Source organism: Podarcis melisellensis, assembly GCF_964234715.1.
Source record: "Podarcis melisellensis genome assembly, chromosome: 4".
In the NCBI taxonomy this organism is placed as follows: Eukaryota; Metazoa; Chordata; class Lepidosauria; order Squamata; family Lacertidae; genus Podarcis; species Podarcis melisellensis.
This window is the reverse complement of record NC_138531.1, coordinates 4,152,287-4,169,242: the sequence shown is the minus strand read 5'-3', so window position 1 is coordinate 4,169,242 and position 16,956 is coordinate 4,152,287. Positions and strand designations below refer to the sequence as shown.

The window sequence follows — 16,956 nt, the reverse complement described above, 5'->3', positions numbered from 1 at the left end:
TCAGTGTAGAAATTTTATTCTTACCTTACAACAAGGTTTCATGATCATTATTGGCAGGGCTGTGTGTATCTTGCAGGTCCCACAGGGAAGATGAGAAAGCACAAATATTGTGGTTGGGTGCAGAATTCAGCTTTGTAAAGACAGCTGACTTTTAAATTTAAAGTGAGCAGTTACCTCTTACGGTTACGAAGGTATGTTTGAAAATGAGTGGGTCTACCTCTGTTGTCAGTGTCATTCGGACTATTGCTAGGATGTTTAGAAAGGCTTATACTCCAGGTGGTTTACAATAGTGATATTTTGGCACATACAATAGAAGTAAAGTGTTCCATTTTTGGGATTGCAACTCTCCTTACACAGGGTCACCCAGTGGAATTCACTGATGGTGGAACAAGATGAATCATGGGAGAACCTGGCCATGAAGACCACTAAGTGATCTTGTGTCAGCCTAACCTCACAGGGTTGTTGTGTCAAGAACATGGCGAAAGGGAGACCCAGTGAATACCACCTTAAGCTCCTTGGATGAAAGGTGAGATGGATTTAAATGTACTACTTTTTAAACATTATTTCTCCGTATCTCTCCAGCCCGCCTCCCCCTCTTTTGAACTGGAAGAGACTTATGTGTGGCCAGGTTTAGAATCAATCACCAATCAATCAGTCATCATCATCATAATCTGGGACACAGTCGGGAAATCAATGCCTGCAAACATTTGTCCATAGCAAGGCCGATTAGTGGTTGTCTGCTGGGACAGGCTTGCCTGGGTGGGGTGTGCAGGGAGGGGGCCCTCCACGCTCCCAGACTTCATATATCTGCACTATCCTACTTTTGGTAACAGAATTTCAAATTTGCCAAAGTGTTTTCTAGTCTTTAATCCCCACCACAACCCAGCAACACAATGTAATTTTAGCAAAGCAACAAATGCACTAGCACCTTGAAGACTTAATGAATATATTATGGCATGAGCTTTATTAGAGTAGAGTAGAGCTTTATTAGAGTGAAATCTTAATGAACAATACATTTGCTAGGCTTTAGGTCGGCACTGGACTTTTGGGCTCAGCTGTACAGCTGCAGGGACGCGGGTGGCGCTGTGGGTAAAACCTCAGCGCCTAGGACTTGCCGATCGCATGGTCGGCGGTTCGAATCCCCGCGGCGGGGTGAGCTCCCGCTGCTCGGTTCCAGCGCCTGCCAACCTAGCAGTTTGAAAGCACCCCCAGGTGCAAGTTGATAAATAGGGACCGCTTACTAGCGGGAAGGTAAACAGCGTTTCCGTGTGCTGCTCTGGCTCGCCAGAGCAGCTTCATCACGCTGGCCACGTGACCCGGAAGTGTCTGCAGACAGCGCTGGCTCCCGGCCTATAGACTGAGATGGGCACATTGGCTTCAGAGAAGGAAAACGTGTAGGCAATATCCTATCAATTCAAAGCATGCTGCTGCCTAGGGTGCTGGAACTATTATACCAAGAAATCATTCCTATCCACCACAGAATATGAGCAGGGCAGGCAGGGTGAAAAACTGCTTTTACTTAGCAAGATGATTCTACAACAGTAACTTAAGCCTGAAATATAAACTTCTGAGGACAGCATGGGCAACAGGAGAACCATGAATGGCACCTTGAGCAATTTGGGGGAGATGCCATTCATGATTCTATTTCTTCCCCTTGGTGTTTTCAGAGCAGCCCTGTAGGGCAGGTTGTACTGAGAGACAATATTTCTGTTGCCTGCAGATTTCAGAGCTTTTAGATGCCCCTCCACTGACAAATAAGCTTTAAATGACCAAAACAGCTTGCATAATTTAGATTACTAGATTTGACCCATTCTCTTCACATTTCCCTCTTCCAAAAAGAAAAAAAAATGCCCAGAATTTATGAATGATTCCAACTGACTGATTGATTTTACTTACATGCCATTTTCCCACAACGAGGTGTGCCCAAAGCAGCTCACATCAAACATGCAAAACCGCAAAACTGGAAATACAGATAGACAAAATACAGAACATGTCAGTAAATTCAGAATAACAAAAACCAACAATTTAGCAAACACTGGATAAATTCAGTATTAACGCCCCCCCCACAAAATCTAGGCTGATGGGTTTACTAAAGTTTCAAAGCCAACACCCTAATATTAAACTCCTTTCCTAATTTATTCCAAATCCCAGTTAAGAGACATGAGAAGGAGGGGATGCCAATAAGGCCCCCTGAATTCCTAGGGGTTGCTAATTGTGTATTTTTCTGCCTGGAGATGGGTGGGAGGGACCACCTGGCAATAGCAATAGTTTTGGCATTGAGTGGAAAATCAATAATTAAGATTAAAAAAAAAGTTTTGGCTGAGCACTGCTAAGTTCTGATTGACAGGAAATGTCACCAGGAGTCCTTCTATGAGTTCAAATGGAAAGATAATGAATTAGGGTGGGGCAGGACAGGTTTGGCTTCAAGGTTGTTCTGATTTGTGGGGGCAACTTTCAGGAGTTGCTTGTAATTCCAGTTGGTAGGGCAGTGCCATGGCTCCCCTGCAGGGCAAACCTCCGCTGGATTTAGGGAAGCATTTTATGCTCCTTTACGTGCTTTGCATTTCTGTACCTGGAATAGTTAACAGTTCATGTAAATGTCATAATATTTGCTATGGTTAACATGTTTAGTATAAGAAAACCCAGAGGGCCAGAGCCCATTTTGTTTTGCTTTGACGTAATTTAGCAGGATCTTCTTGGGATATATTTTTGGTGCGTGACCTGCTGTATGTCATCTTCCTGGAATTGGCAATACAGATGTACTGGGCCTTCCACACAGTGCCTGATGTTTTATTGTTATTGCATTTCATAAAAATTGTCAATAAAAAAGAAGGAAAGAACTTTTAAAAAGGAAATTACATTCATGAAGCAATTTGGGTGCGGGAAATAAATACGCTGATATTTTGTTTAATTGTGGCCATAAAAACGTGTTTCTGGTGTGTTGCTGTAAATCTGACAATAAATTAAGTGATATTCCCTCCCCAGTTTTTTCACGCATTGGAAAATCCCGTGTGTGTGTGTGTGTGTGTGTGTGTTGGGGGGATTTACTTTTTTCTGTTTGGGATAATGATAATAATTTATGCTCCAATACTCATATGCTAGAGATTGTGTGCACATTATATCTTGAAAGCACAATATTTCCCTCAAAGAGTTCTGGGCACGGTAGCTGGTTAAGGGTTTCTGGGAATCATTGACATTCGGTGAGTGGAGGGGTGAACTGCAGAGCCCAGAATTCCTTGAGGGAAATAATGTGTTTTGAAGGTGCTTTCAGGGTACAGTCTTATGCAAGTCTTTCCACACCATCTCATGTATGATGTCTATGCCAAACATTTCCAAATAAAATTTAGAGTTAATGCTGGCGTAGGTTTCCTCGTCCCCAGCTCCCTAGCAGAGCAGCAAAAGTGCCAGGAGCTTGTGGCAGACAGAGAGCTCAGTTGGCAGAGCATGAGACTCTTCACCTCAGGGTGAAATATTCCTGCATTGCAGGGGGTTGGACTAGATGACCCACACGGCCCCCTCCAACTCAACAATTCTATGATTCTATGTATGGTGGTGGGGCGGTGGTGGTGGAAACTGCTCTTTTTGCTGCTGTGAGAAGGGAAACTGGCAACTGGTTCCAGCAAGTGTCTTCCTTTAAACACATGATGTGAGAGTAGCTTCTCGGCATATTACTGCTTACTGCTTGCGGTAAGTAGTGTTGCTTTCGTTGTATTACAGTGTATCAATTCTGTAGCAGGTTTTGCTTGTCGAGTGGCTTAAGACTGAAGATTTGGGGCTGAAGCAACACATTTTATAGAAATGTGGCAAAATGGCAAAGGGAGGGAGCAGTTTTGAAAGGGAACCCAGTGAGAGGAGAAGTGGTGCTTATAACAATTCTATTCCATTTGCATCCCACCTATTTCTCGTGAGGAGCTCAAGGTGATGTACACAGATCTTCTCCCTCCTCAGTGGGTAGCGACTGGCCCAAGGTCACCAAGTGAGCTTCATAGCTGCGTGGGGATTTGAACCCTGGTCTCTGAGGTCCTAGTCCACTATACCATGCTGGCTTTGTGAGTGCAGAGAAACAGTGTGACAGCAGGGGCCCCTTCTGAACAAAGGTGAGACATCTTAGGTGCTAAGCATTTGGCAAGAGAAGAACTGTGAATTATAATTTTATATTGCTCTGTACATTGAACACAGCTTTGCTTTTATATACTGTAAAAAATAAATACAACATAAAAAACCCAAATAGTGATGCTGACACAAAACCCCACACATAGACTATATAAAAGAATATTGTGAAAATAATACTTTATTGCAACCTCTTCCTTTTTGTTCGTAGATTTTCTAGCAAGAAAGCAGCTGGTCTTTAAGGGGGCAAAAGCATTGGTAAGTTTGAACATTCTGGGACAGAATGGCCATTAATTAATTCTGATGTATTTTTAGTTATGTTCCATTAAATATGTACAGTGATGTGTCTCTAGTATTGGTGAGATGGAAAAAGGGGGCATAATTAATAGAGGAAAGAATGCACCCTTATGAATAGTGGCTGTGTTAAGTCATCTTCGATGACATGGAATTTCTAATTTGAGCCCTCAGAGACATATTTTAGACTGACTACCCTCAAGCTTGGGAAGTGAGTCTCCCTGACTGGAAAAAAAACTACAGAGGAGCCTTTTTTAGTGTCTCAGCAGGTAGCCGTACATTAAGTGTAATTCTAAATGACAAGAGAAAACAAAGGCCAGGTTGTGTTATTAGAGGCACACTGCCGCTTCCTGACAGATGTGTGCGGCAAGGGAGAGAAGAGAAGAGAGTCCACGCTTCAGATCCTATCAAGCTTTAAATATTTTTGCTTTAAACATGTCAGCTTACGTTCTCTCGCCTTTTTCAAATGCATGATAATGGTGTAAGCAATCTCCTCTGCAAAGGGGAAGATGCAGCCAATCTCAGCACATAAGAGCAACCCTCTCTAATCCTTTGTGTAGGCTGCATGCATTTCAGCCTTGTCTTTGGGGCTTGTGTAAGGATTTCTCTCCTCCTGCTCCCAGCAATGAAAAGGTCTGTGTAGTCATTTGAAAGCCACTGCAATAGCACAATACCTGATTACCGTACTTTTCGGACCATAACACGCAGTTTTTTGCTCCTAGAAAGTAAGGGGAAATGCCTGTGCGTGTTAAGGAGCGAATGCACGGATCGGAGCCATGGCTGCCGTCAGTCAAGCAAAGCGGGAGCTGCTTACACACTCTACGAGGCTCTCGCTTTGCTTGCTTTAAAGCGACCTGGAGCCGGGGAGGAGGGAGGGAAGAACAGCCATGGCAGCAAAGCGGGCAGCAGCCACTTACACGGGAGGAGGGACAGACGCTAGCAAAGGTCCGTGAGCTCTCTAAACAGAGCAATGAGGCTGCAGAGGGACAGCAGGAAAGATCAAATTTAAGCAACCAGCAGCAAAATAAAACCAACCTCGAGCTCTGAGCCACGCAGTGAAAACCAGGAAGTTAAAGAAAAAAGGCTGGGGATGAGGGAGAGGGGAAAACTTCGCAAATCCCCGCTTCTCAGCTGATCCGCTGGGAGGGAGCAGCTTTTTTTCAGGCAGGATAGATTCGAGCATTGTCTGGGTCCTAGTGCCCCTACTACTTTTTTGTGCTCCATTCTATTGCTGCTGGTGGCTGCTTATCACCCAGGCTGCAAGGAGGAGCACTTTTACACAGCTAATGGTGAATCCCCTGCAATCCAAGTCCTCCTCACTTGCTCAAATCTATTCTGCCTCAAAACAAGGAGTGGAAGGAAAAGGCTGCAAACTGTTAAATGGAAAAAACCCCAGGCACAGGGCAAGTACCTTAAGTATACCTTTAAAGCAACAGTGCTCTTTCCCTCCCTCCTCCCGCTCAGCTCACCGAAAAGCTCCTTCTCCACGCGTGCTCCCTTGAGTGCTTTTCCTTCCCTCCCCACTTTAAACGTGGTTACAAAGCAAGGATCCACATGGATCCTCAGGATTTTTGCATTGGGCTACCCCAAACTCACCATCAGATCACATGTCTGTGGCCACAGCATGAACCATAAAAATCATGCACCCACTGTTTCGTTCAGAATATTTTTTTCTTATTTTCCTCCTCTAAAAACTACATGCGTGTTATGGTCAGATGCGTGTAATAGAGCGAAAAATACGGTACTTAATTTTGAGCAAGGAAGTTTACCGTATTTCAGTATTTTGCATATATGATCTGTGATGAGCACTGACTGTTGACCACCAGGGAGATCGCTTTGGAGCACAATTTTCTCAGTCCTGTAATGATGTTCTGACAGTGAGTTAGTGCTATTGGTAGCTGTGCTGTTGATAGTTTATCAAATAGATTGCTTTGTGCTGATTGTGTCGGACTCGTCTAGGCTGCTTAGCTCTGCCTCTGTGACTGGGGTGGGGACTGGATCCAGGCTCTCTCAAATCCCACGGTCCATTTTAACTCAATTTCCTTGCAACACTTGGTGTGGTTTCAAAATTCATGGGGCAAAGACACAGAGATTTGCAGATACAACCAGTCAGCTGTTCAGCAGTGTCTGAAAATACTGCTTCCTTTGCCTGGGCCTCTGATACTATTGTCCCAAGTTCAGATATACCCCTCACATTTCCCTTTTAGTGCAAGTCTGTGCCAAATTGCTACACACACTCTATCTAGGCTTTTGAGGTAGTCTGGGACTCACCTGGCTGAGAGGGGGAAAGGTGCCTTTGGGAAGGATCAGCTGCCTGTGGGAGAAGTTCCTCACACAGCCAATCTTCCAAAATGCAACTGTCTCTAAAAGAGGCTACTTTCCCTGGTTGCACATGCCTGAACCCAGGAGGGAACAGGCACACACAGCCAATCTGAGCCCTTTGCAAGTCACCCAAATTTCAGAAGTTGAAGGGACTGCTTAAAATTGACAAGCTGGAATGGGTACAGAGGAGGGTGAGCAAGATGATCAAGAAAACAAGCCTTATGAGGTTGATGGAACTGGGTAAGTTTAGCCTGGATAAGAGGAGGCTGAGAGGAAATATGAGAGCCATCTTCAAATATCTCAAGGGCTGTCACATGGAAGAGGGAACAAGCTTGTTTTCTCCTGCTCCAGAGGGTAGGGCCTGAATCAATGGCTTCAACTTACAAGAAAGAAGATTCTGACTAAACATCAGGAATAACTTTTCACCAGTAAGAGCTGTTTGACCGTGGAACAGACTCCCATGAGAGGTGGTGGACTCTCCTTCCTTGGAAGTTTCTAAGCAGAGGTTAGATGGTCATCTGTCATGGATGATTTAGTGGAGATTCCTTCATTGTAGAGGGTTGGATTAGATGACCCTTGGGGATCCCTTAATTCTGTGATTTTGTGAAAGAGGAATGCTGGGAGAGAGAATGGAAACTTGGCAGGCCAAAATTGGTTTATGGGCTGGAGGTTTGCCACCCCTGATCTGCAGATAGCCCTGGCATCTGAGCAATGCTCTTTGACCCACAAATGAAAGGCTTATTTCTTTCCCTAGGTTTCTCCATGCATTGCTTCCATCTTTACCTTCAAAGATGGGACTACACTTGAGGGTTGACGAACTCTACTCGAATCCCCCCCCCCCCAGCAAACCAGTGCTATTTTTCTAGAAAAAGAGGTGCTGGAACTCACCATGAACACCTCCCTCGTTCTCTTAGAATGGCAATGGCGTCCGCCTGAGAGGTTCCTGTGAATTCCCTCTGAAAAAAGCCTTGGGTATTATTACACTATTATTATGCAAGGTGGTGTAAGCCACAGCACAGTTCCCTGCAATATGGGTATAATATGGATTTGTGACAAATCATTTGTCTGCAATAGCATTTTAAAAAAAAAACTTTACAAGCTCAGGAAAAATAATAAGCCATGTTTGAGTATGAAGTAAGACCCAAGTTAAAAAGATTGTGAACTCCATTTTTTTTCTTGCAGTCTTTTGTTTTTGAGTTGATAAAGTACTCTCCAATCAGAGCTAGACTAAAATCTTGGATAACTGAATTGTTTTCTATTGGATGGCAATCACTTCTCCAGCAGGAAGGATAGAGAGAAAGGCTTAAAAATAAAGCAAAAAGTTCTTTCTACGTACAATGGGTGTTTTCCTCTAGACTTCTTTTTGTCCATTTGGCTATATAGGCTATTCTTCAATGTCAATCATTGTTCAGTCTTCTTTCATTGACTTAATACTGAGGCAGGAACAGGCTAATTTCTCACAAAGAAAGAAAGAAAGAAAGAAAGAAAGAAAGAAAGAAAGAAAGAAAGAAAGAAAGAAAGAAAGAAAGAAAATACAGCCTGTATATTTTGCCTTGTTTCTCAGGTTCTACAAGGCAAAGGATCAGGTTGCTGTTTATTTTTAAAGCCGGGAATCCAGGGAATATGGTTGGGGGGGAGCAAATGCCACCTTAACCCCCATGACCAGGCTGCTGTCTATTCAGGGCACCTCCATCAGCAACTGTGATTTTGTGTCATGAGCAGAAAAAGCATTTTCACAGCTTCCCTGCCTCAAGTACTACTTATTATGCTTTGTCACATGCACTATTAAAAGCATGTATTTGTAGTAGCCTTAGTGCACATCTCAGCAGGAAAAAATACAATATAACATATTGTTTTGTGGACAAGCATCACACCTTATGGTACAATAGTATATATTGTGGACTGTGCTATTGGTTCCTTAAAATTTATGTTCCTGCTACACAAAAGATTGGGAATACCGTATTGAGAAATGTTTGCATATGAACAACATGTTAAACTTGATTTGGTGTGGCATGAATGCACTGCAGCAAGACTTAGTCTTGCACACTCTCCCCCTCCTTCTGTTGGGCTGTGAGGAGGAGTCTGGAAGGGGTTGCTTCCACTTTTGGATCACCAAGGCTTGTTGTGTTGTCTGTAGTAACAAACTGTAAAGGTAAAGGGACCCCTGACCGTTAGGTCCAGTCGCGGACAACTCAGGGGTTGCGGCACTCATTTCGCTTTATTGGCCGAGGGAGCTGGCGTACAGTTTCCGGGTCATGTGGCCAGTATGACTAAGCCACTTCTGGCGAACCAGAGCAGCGCACGGAAATGCCGTTTACACTTCTGGCGAACCAGAGCAGCGCACGGAAACACCGTTTACCTTCCCGCCAGAGTGGTACCTATTTATCTGCTTGCACTTTGACGTGCTTTCGAATGCTAGGTTGCCAGGAGCAGGGACCGAGCAACGGGAGCTCACCCCATCGCAGGGATTTAAACTGCCGACCTTCTGATCGGCAAGCCCTAGGCTCTGTGGTTTAGACCACAGCGCCAACCGCGTCCCAGTAACAAACTGTAGTTAACATTAATTATGGTTAGTTTCAAATAGTTTCAAGCTGTCATTCCTGAAGTTAAAACAAAAAAAACTCCTTCCAGTAGCACTTTAAAGACCAACTAAGTTAGTTCTTGGTATGAGCTTTCGTGTGCATGCATCTGAAAGGCCATCAACATGGGATAAAGCATCCCCTACTACTCTCTGGAAACCATTTGGATCCATTAAGTGGTGGGGGTGGACCATCCAAATCAGTTCCACCTCCCTGCAGAGGGTTCTTTTGCACCCAGAAGAAGTCAGAACAGAGGTGGAATGGGGTTGAATGGAAGGGGGGCAGGCCTTGCTTATATGTGCTCTGCCGACGAGCGCAGGGGCTGGGAATGGAACTCCCACGCAAAATGGTTCCTACCTTTGCATACATTGCTTAGCAAAGAATGTTAGTTACCTATTCACTAATGTACAATTGCTGCAGTCCCAACTGGTGCCTCATTGCTTTTCTTTTTCTGGTGTTGATTGTTGACTTCTGTAAGTTGTTGTTAGAAGCAGCCTATATATGTATTTCGGCAAGGACATTTTGTATTCAATGCCTCATTGAGGATGATGATGAATAAAGTAGGCAACCGTTGTTGCATGGCGCAGCCGTGGTGGGTTTAAGGAGGCTGCCATCTTTCCAGGTGTGGTCTGGGGAGGGGATGGCTGGCACTGCCCACCTCTGACAGTGTCAGACTCTCAGGTAAGGGTGAGCAGTGCCCACTCACCCAATCAGAGACTGGCCTATTTAAGGGGGTGACCAGGTGTTGGGCGCCCTCTGGGCTGATAATTTAAAGCTCCACTCCATCATAGTTGTAACTTGAAGCTAGATGTGGAAACAGCACTTTCCGACTGAAATAAGTATAAAATTACAGTGGCAGGAGGAAAGGAAGAAAATGATGTGCGGGGGGGGGGGGAGTGAGTAGTGTTTTTCCAATGTACAAGTGTCTCTACTAAATACTTCTGTTCCTAGTGAGTGACAGTAAGATGCATACAATTGAGCATTGAAAAGCTACCCTTCTCCCCCAAATTCTGTTACTAAGGAGACTTGAAATACGGCAGAAAACTACTTGAAATAATGAAAACACCACTTGATTGTCATTTGTTAGAAATATTATTTTCATCAAGGAAATAGACTTCAAGGGTGCTCATGTCTCAGACACTCAGACGAGGACGAACCTCGATGAAAGCACGACCCTCACTTAATGCCAGATCATAAAGCAGCTTTGCAAATAGGAGTCAGCACTGGGGCCCCAAAAGGAGGCATCTAAATACCAATTCAAATGTGAAGGCTAAAGCCAGCCTTTCCCTAATATTCTGCTTTATTAGAATAAGGGCCTTGAGGGGTTGGTGTCAACACATTTTCATAAAACTGCACATGACAAAATTCCAGAGAGCAGCCTGTCATTCATATCTCATCTTCTCTCCACAAACGTGTCTTGACTATTAGTATGACAATCTCAGCACATCTTTTCATGCTACTTTCTTAGGCATATGTTGAAACATCTCCCCCAAAATTGTGAAAGTGACCAATGTATTTTGTAATCTTGTATATCTTACAGATAGGGAGCAAGTAGTGATTAAACAATGTTTCCTCTCTTGTCAGCTAACTACAACTCCTTCAGCTAAGGATGGAAGAGAAATTGGATTCAAATGTAAATACACCCTCAATTTCTCATTGTTCCAATCTTAAATACTGTTCTTCATATTTTGCAGCAATTTGTTTTAATATTTTGTTTTAGTATTTGAGTGATAATTTCTCCTACCAAACACATTTTATATGCAGCTTTGAGTAATGTACACATATCTGCAAGCGGTTCTCTCTAATATAATACATTTTTTGCACAATGTTTCCAGTAACATATTTATTTTTATGCATACTTTACCCTTGTACATGCATTTTGGTAAACATTGTGGTTGGAAAACTATACCACAAAATTCAGATAAGTGCAGATTTTGAAGGATAGCTGTGTTCTGGCCTTTGAGATCCAAAATTTACAAATTCTTCTATCTCTCCCCTTAGCCACAGTGAGTTAAACCTGTGTTGTAACAGCTAATGAATGTTTCGGATATGATTCAGCAAATATATTGGGTGGACATCTTGAAACACTGAATTTATATTGATGGGGGCTGCTAATAGATCACTACAAATGTCAAGTGCTGGCGTGTTAAAAAGATCAGAACTCCCAGGATTCAAAAAATGTAATTAGAATTTTGCATTGGTTTAAGTCAACTGATGACCTGCCCTATCGTTTAAATTTGTTTCTGCTGTTGTTCTAAAACGTTGTATGTTCTTGCATGCAGTTATCAAGCAGTTTACTTGCATAAAAAGCCTGACTAAAAATGATTGCTCCTTTTAATTTCACAGATTGAAACAGTCAGTTTTAGTCAGTTCCGTGGAGCTCCAGGGCATCTATGGCATCATCCCAACTTGTCCTTTGAAAAAAAAATGCAACCTAGGCTGATTTTAAAAATTATGACTAGCCCAAAGTTTCCCAATTTGCAACCATGGCTTGCAGGATCATGGAATAATCCAAACTATTTGGATGCTGAAATGAGTTACAACTCAGGCCTCAACTCAGGATCGGATGGCAGGGATTCACCTTGTGTGAGGCTGAGGGTTCTCTAAATCATTCAAGTAGTGGTTTAGTCTTATGTTTGAATTATAGGCCTTTTCATTTTTCTATCTGTGGGTGGCTTGTGGGGCCACACAATCTCTACCCCAAGGTTAATTCAGGTTTATTCATGTAGTAGCAAACCATAAACTCACCAGTCTGTAGCAGACAGATGATGGGCTGGGTGAAAACCTCAGTAATTCTTGGAAAGTATTCTGAGTTTTTGTTGTTGTTTAGTCGTTTAGTCGTGTCCAACTCCTTGTGACCCCATGAACCAGAGCACGCCAGGATGTCTGGCTCAAGGTCAGCAACCACACTACCTGGGGTGTACGAGCCACCCATATCTTTCTGGTATAATTCCTCTGTGTATTCTTGCCACCTCTTCTTGATGTCTTCTGCTTCTGTTAGGTCCTTACCACTTTTGTCCTTTATTATGGTAATCTTTGTACGAAAAGTTCATTTCATATCTCCAATTCTCTTGAACAGATCTCTGGTTTTCCTCATTCTATTGTTTCCCTCTGTTTCTTTGCATTGCTCATTTAAGAAGGCCTTCTTGTCTCTCCTTGCTATTTGCCCTGCTTCGTTTTGAACTCCAAGGCCAAACTTGCCAGTTGTTCCTTTTATTTCTTGACTCCCTACTTTAGCATTCCAATCCCCTATAATGAAAAGAACATCCTTCTTTGGTGTCACTTCTATAAGGTGTTGCAAGTCTTCATAGAATTGGTCAATTTCAGTTTCTTCAGCACCAGTAGTTGGTGCATAAACTTGGATTGCTGTGATGTTAAAAGGTCTGCCTTGGATTCATATTGAGATCATTCTATCATTTTTGAGATTGCATCCCAGTACAGCTTTCGCCACTCTTTTGTTGACTATGAGGGCCACTCCATTTCTAATAGGGGATTCTTGCCCACAGTAGTAGATATGATGGTCATCCGAACTGAATTCGCCCATTCCCGTCCATTTTAGTTCACTGATGCCCAGGATGTCAATATTTATTCTTGCCATCTCATTTTTGACCACATCCAGCTTACCAAGGTTCATGGTTCTTACATTCCAGGTTCCTATGCAATATTTTTCTTTACAGCATTGGATTTTCCTTTCGCTTCCAGGCATATTCACAACTGAACGACCTTTTGGTTTTGGCCCAGCCCCTTCATCAGCTCTGAATCTACTTGTACTTAGAATCATAGAATCATAGAGTTGGACGAGACCACAAGGGCCATCGAGTCCAACCCCCTGCCAAGCAGGAAACACCATCAGAGCACTCCTGACAGATGGTTGTCAAGCCTCTGCTTAAAGACCTCCAAAGAAGGAGACTCCACCCCACTCCTTGGCAGCAAATTCCACTGTCAAACAGCTCTTACTGTCAGGAAGTTCTTCCTAATGTTTAGGTGGAATCTTCTTTCTTGTAGTTTGGATCCATTGCTCCGTGTCCGCTTCTCTGGAGCAGCAGAAAACAACCTTTCTCCCTCCTCTATGTGACATCCTTTTATATATTTGAACATGGCTATCATATCACCCCTTAACCTCCTCTTCTCCAGGCTAAACATGCCCAGCTCCCTTAGCCGTTCCTCATAAGGCATCGTTTCCAGGCCTTTGACCATTTTGGTTGCCCTCCTCTGGACACGTTCCAGTTTGTCAGTGTCCTTCTTGAACTGTGGTGCCCAGAACTGGACACAGTACTCCAGGTGAGGTCTGACCAGAGCAGAATACAGTGGCACTATTACTTCCCTTGATCTAGATCCTATACTCCTATTGATGCAGCCCAGAATTGCATTGGCTTTTTTAGCTGCCGCGTCACACTGTTGGCTCATGTCAAGTTTGTGGTCAACCAAGACTCCTAGATCCTTTTCACATGTACTGCTCTTAAGCCAGGTGTCACCCATCTTGTATTTGTGCCTCTCATTTTTTTTGCCCAAGTGCAATACTTTACATTTCTCCCTGTTAAAATTCATCTTGTTTGTTTTGGCCCAGTTCTCTAATCTGTCAAGGTCGTTTTGAAGTGTGATCCTGTCCTCTGGGGTGTTAGCCACCCCTCCCAGTTTGGTGTCATCTGCAAATTTGATCAGGATACCCTTGAGTCCATCATCCAAGTCGTTGATAAAGATGTTGAATAAGACTGGGCCCAAGACAGAACCCTGTGGCACCCCACTAGTCACTCTTCTCCAGGATGAAGAGGAACCATTGATGAGCACCCTTTGGGTTTGGTCAGTCAGCCAGTTACAAATCCACTGAGTGGTAGCATAGTCAAGACTGCATTTTACCAGCTTCTTTACAAGAATATCATGGGGCACCTTGTCAAATGCCTTGCTGAAATCAAGGTAGGCTACATCCACTGCGTTCCCTTCATCTACCAGGCTTGTAATTCTGTCAAAAAATGAGATCAGGTTAGTCTGACATGACTTATTTTTCAGAAATCCATGCTGACTATTGCTGATCACAGCATTCCTTTCTAAGTGCTCACAGACTGTTTGCTTAATGATCTGCTCCAGAATCTTCCCTGGTATTGATGTCAGACTGACTGGGCGGTAATTATTTGGGTCCTCTCTTTTCCCCTTTTTGAGAATAGGGACAACATTTGCACTCCTCCAGTCTGCCGGGACTTCGCCTGTTCTCCAGGAATTCTCAAAGATGACTGCCAGTGGTTCTGAGATCACATCTGCCAGTTCTTTTAATACTCTTGGATGCAGTTCATCTGGCCCTGGAGACTTGAATACATCTAGACTAGCCAAGTATTCTTGTACTATCTCCTTAGTTATTCTGGGCTGTGTTTCCTCTGCTGAATCATTTGCTCCAAATTCTTCAGGTCGGGCATTGTTTTCTTTATCGGAGAAGACTGAGGCAAAGAAGGCATTGAGGAGTTCAGCCCTTTCTGTGTCCCCTGTTTGCATTTCACTATCTTCTCCTCTGAGTGACCCCACTGTTTCTTTGTTCTTCCTTTTGCTACGAACATACCCATAAAAGCCTTTTTTGTTGCTTTTAACCTCTCTAGCAAGCCTGAGTTCATTCTGTGCTTTAGCTTTTCTGACTTTGTGTCTACACGTGCTGGCTATTTCTTTGAATTCCTCATTGGTGGTTTCCCCCCTTTTCCATTTTTTGTACACATCCTTTTTTAATCTTAACTCAGTTAAAAGTTCTTTAGATAGCCACCCTGGCTTCTTTAGGCACCTTCCATGTTTCCGTCTCATTGGTATTGCCTGAAGTTGTGCTTTTACTATCTCCCTCTTAACAAACTCCCAGCCATCATAAACTCCCTTTCCTTTTAGTATTACTGTCCATGGGATCTCACCCAGCACTTCCCTAAGTTTTATGAAGTCGGCTTTCTTAAAGTCAAGAAATTGAGTCCTAGTATGCTTGGCTGCTCCTTTCCGCTATATAGTAAACTTCAGAAGAGCATGATCACTCACGCCTAATGATCCTTCCACTTCTACCCCACTAACCAGGTCATCAACATTGGTTAGGACCAGATCTAAAATGGCTGTTCCTCTTGTTGCTTCTCCCACTTTCTGGACAATGAAGTTGTCTGCAAGGCCAGTGAGGAATCTGTTTGACCGTATGCTCTTGGCTGAGTTTGACATCCAACAAATATCCGGGTAATTGAAGTCCCCCATTACTACTATCTCCCTTCCTTTTGCATGCTTGGCCATCTGTTCCAGGAAGGCATCATCTATGTCCTCTGTTTGGCTTGGGGATCTATAGTAAACTCCCACAATGAGGTCCCTGTTATTCTTCTCTCCCTTAATTTTGACCCAAATGCTCTCACTTTGGCTTTGAGGTTCTAAATCTTGGATCTCTTCACAGGTATACAAATCCCTGACATATAACGCCACTCCTCCTCCTTTCTTGTCTGGTCTGTTTCTCTGAAATAGATTGTATCCCTCCATTATTACATTCTAATCGTGGGACTTATCCCACCAGGTTGTCCTCCACTCTTCCTCAGTAGCATGTTGGATGCCTTCTGACCTGAGGGGCTCATCTTCCAGCGTCATAACTTTTATATGCCTGTTGTCTTTGTCCATGGAGTTTTCTTGGCAGGGATACTGGAGTGGCTTGCTAGTTCCTGCTCCAGTGGATCACATTTGGTCAAAACTCTCCACTATGACCTGTCCATCTTGGGTGGCCCTGCACAGCATAGCTCATAACTTCTCTGAGTTATTCAAGCCTCTTTGCCACGGCAAGGCAGTGATCCATGAAGGGGATTCTGAGTATTCACAACCTATTTATTAATATTTTAGAGCCAATAATGCTTAGCTGAAAGCAATTATGTTGGCCCAAAAGCTTTCATCATGCTGGTATGCCACCCTACAGTGTCTTATCATGTTAACATAAATTGTTTGTGGGAGATCACAGTAGGAGCTTCTGAAATTACAGTGCCATCCTGTGCATGTTTACTGAGCCTTATTCCTTAGGAATATGAGCACAGGGTTGCTGCCTTTCAACCAGTAATAATAATACTTTTTTATAAACTGGAGTTGCAGTTTTTTTTACTATTTTATATATAGCTTGATTAATTATCTGGTTAAATACTCTTAAGAGCTCCTCTTTTTGACTATATAAAACATTAAGTTAATTCTTGTCACACGAAAGTATACTGAAATATTTGTACTATCTTAATTGCTCTGTATTCGATCTTGAACACTCGTGGTTAAAAGTAAAATCAAATAGCCTAACTGAAACAGTATTCTTTTTGTCATAAATGAGGTATTTGTTTATTCCCCTCACAAGCTCCTATAAGGTGAAATGAGAAGAAATCTTAGTAAGCAGGGCATGGTTCTCCCATAGCACATACATTTATTCTATTTTTGACTGTTGTATACCAGGGACTTTAAAAAGTAAGGATGGAGAGAAATTTGTTTGGTCTGCATTTTAACATGGATTGAGCTAATGCACTGGTCCTCTACTTAAATGCAGATTGGAATGCCACAATAAATCAGATTACTCACTAATTTTTCAGTACAGTTCAAAAAGTGTGGATAAAGATGTGTATCTTGCAGAAAGAATGCATTGAAAAATGCTTTGAAAACCATATGAAATGTGTTTCAGGAAACATATTCATTC

At 43.0% G+C, this 16,956-nt stretch overlaps 1 long non-coding RNA gene across 1 annotated transcript in view; it reads left to right on the top strand.

The window, feature by feature from the left end:
• Positions 1-3,913: 3,913 nt before the first annotated feature.
• The window catches only part of LOC309367773, a 28,355-nt gene continuing 15,312 nt past the window's right edge, over positions 3,914-16,956 (top strand). Inside the window, exons 1-2 of the long non-coding RNA XR_014167346.1 lie at positions 3,914-4,097; positions 4,322-4,368. This is a non-coding gene — a long non-coding RNA (uncharacterized lncRNA). The remainder of the gene's footprint in view (positions 4,098-4,321; positions 4,369-16,956) is intronic.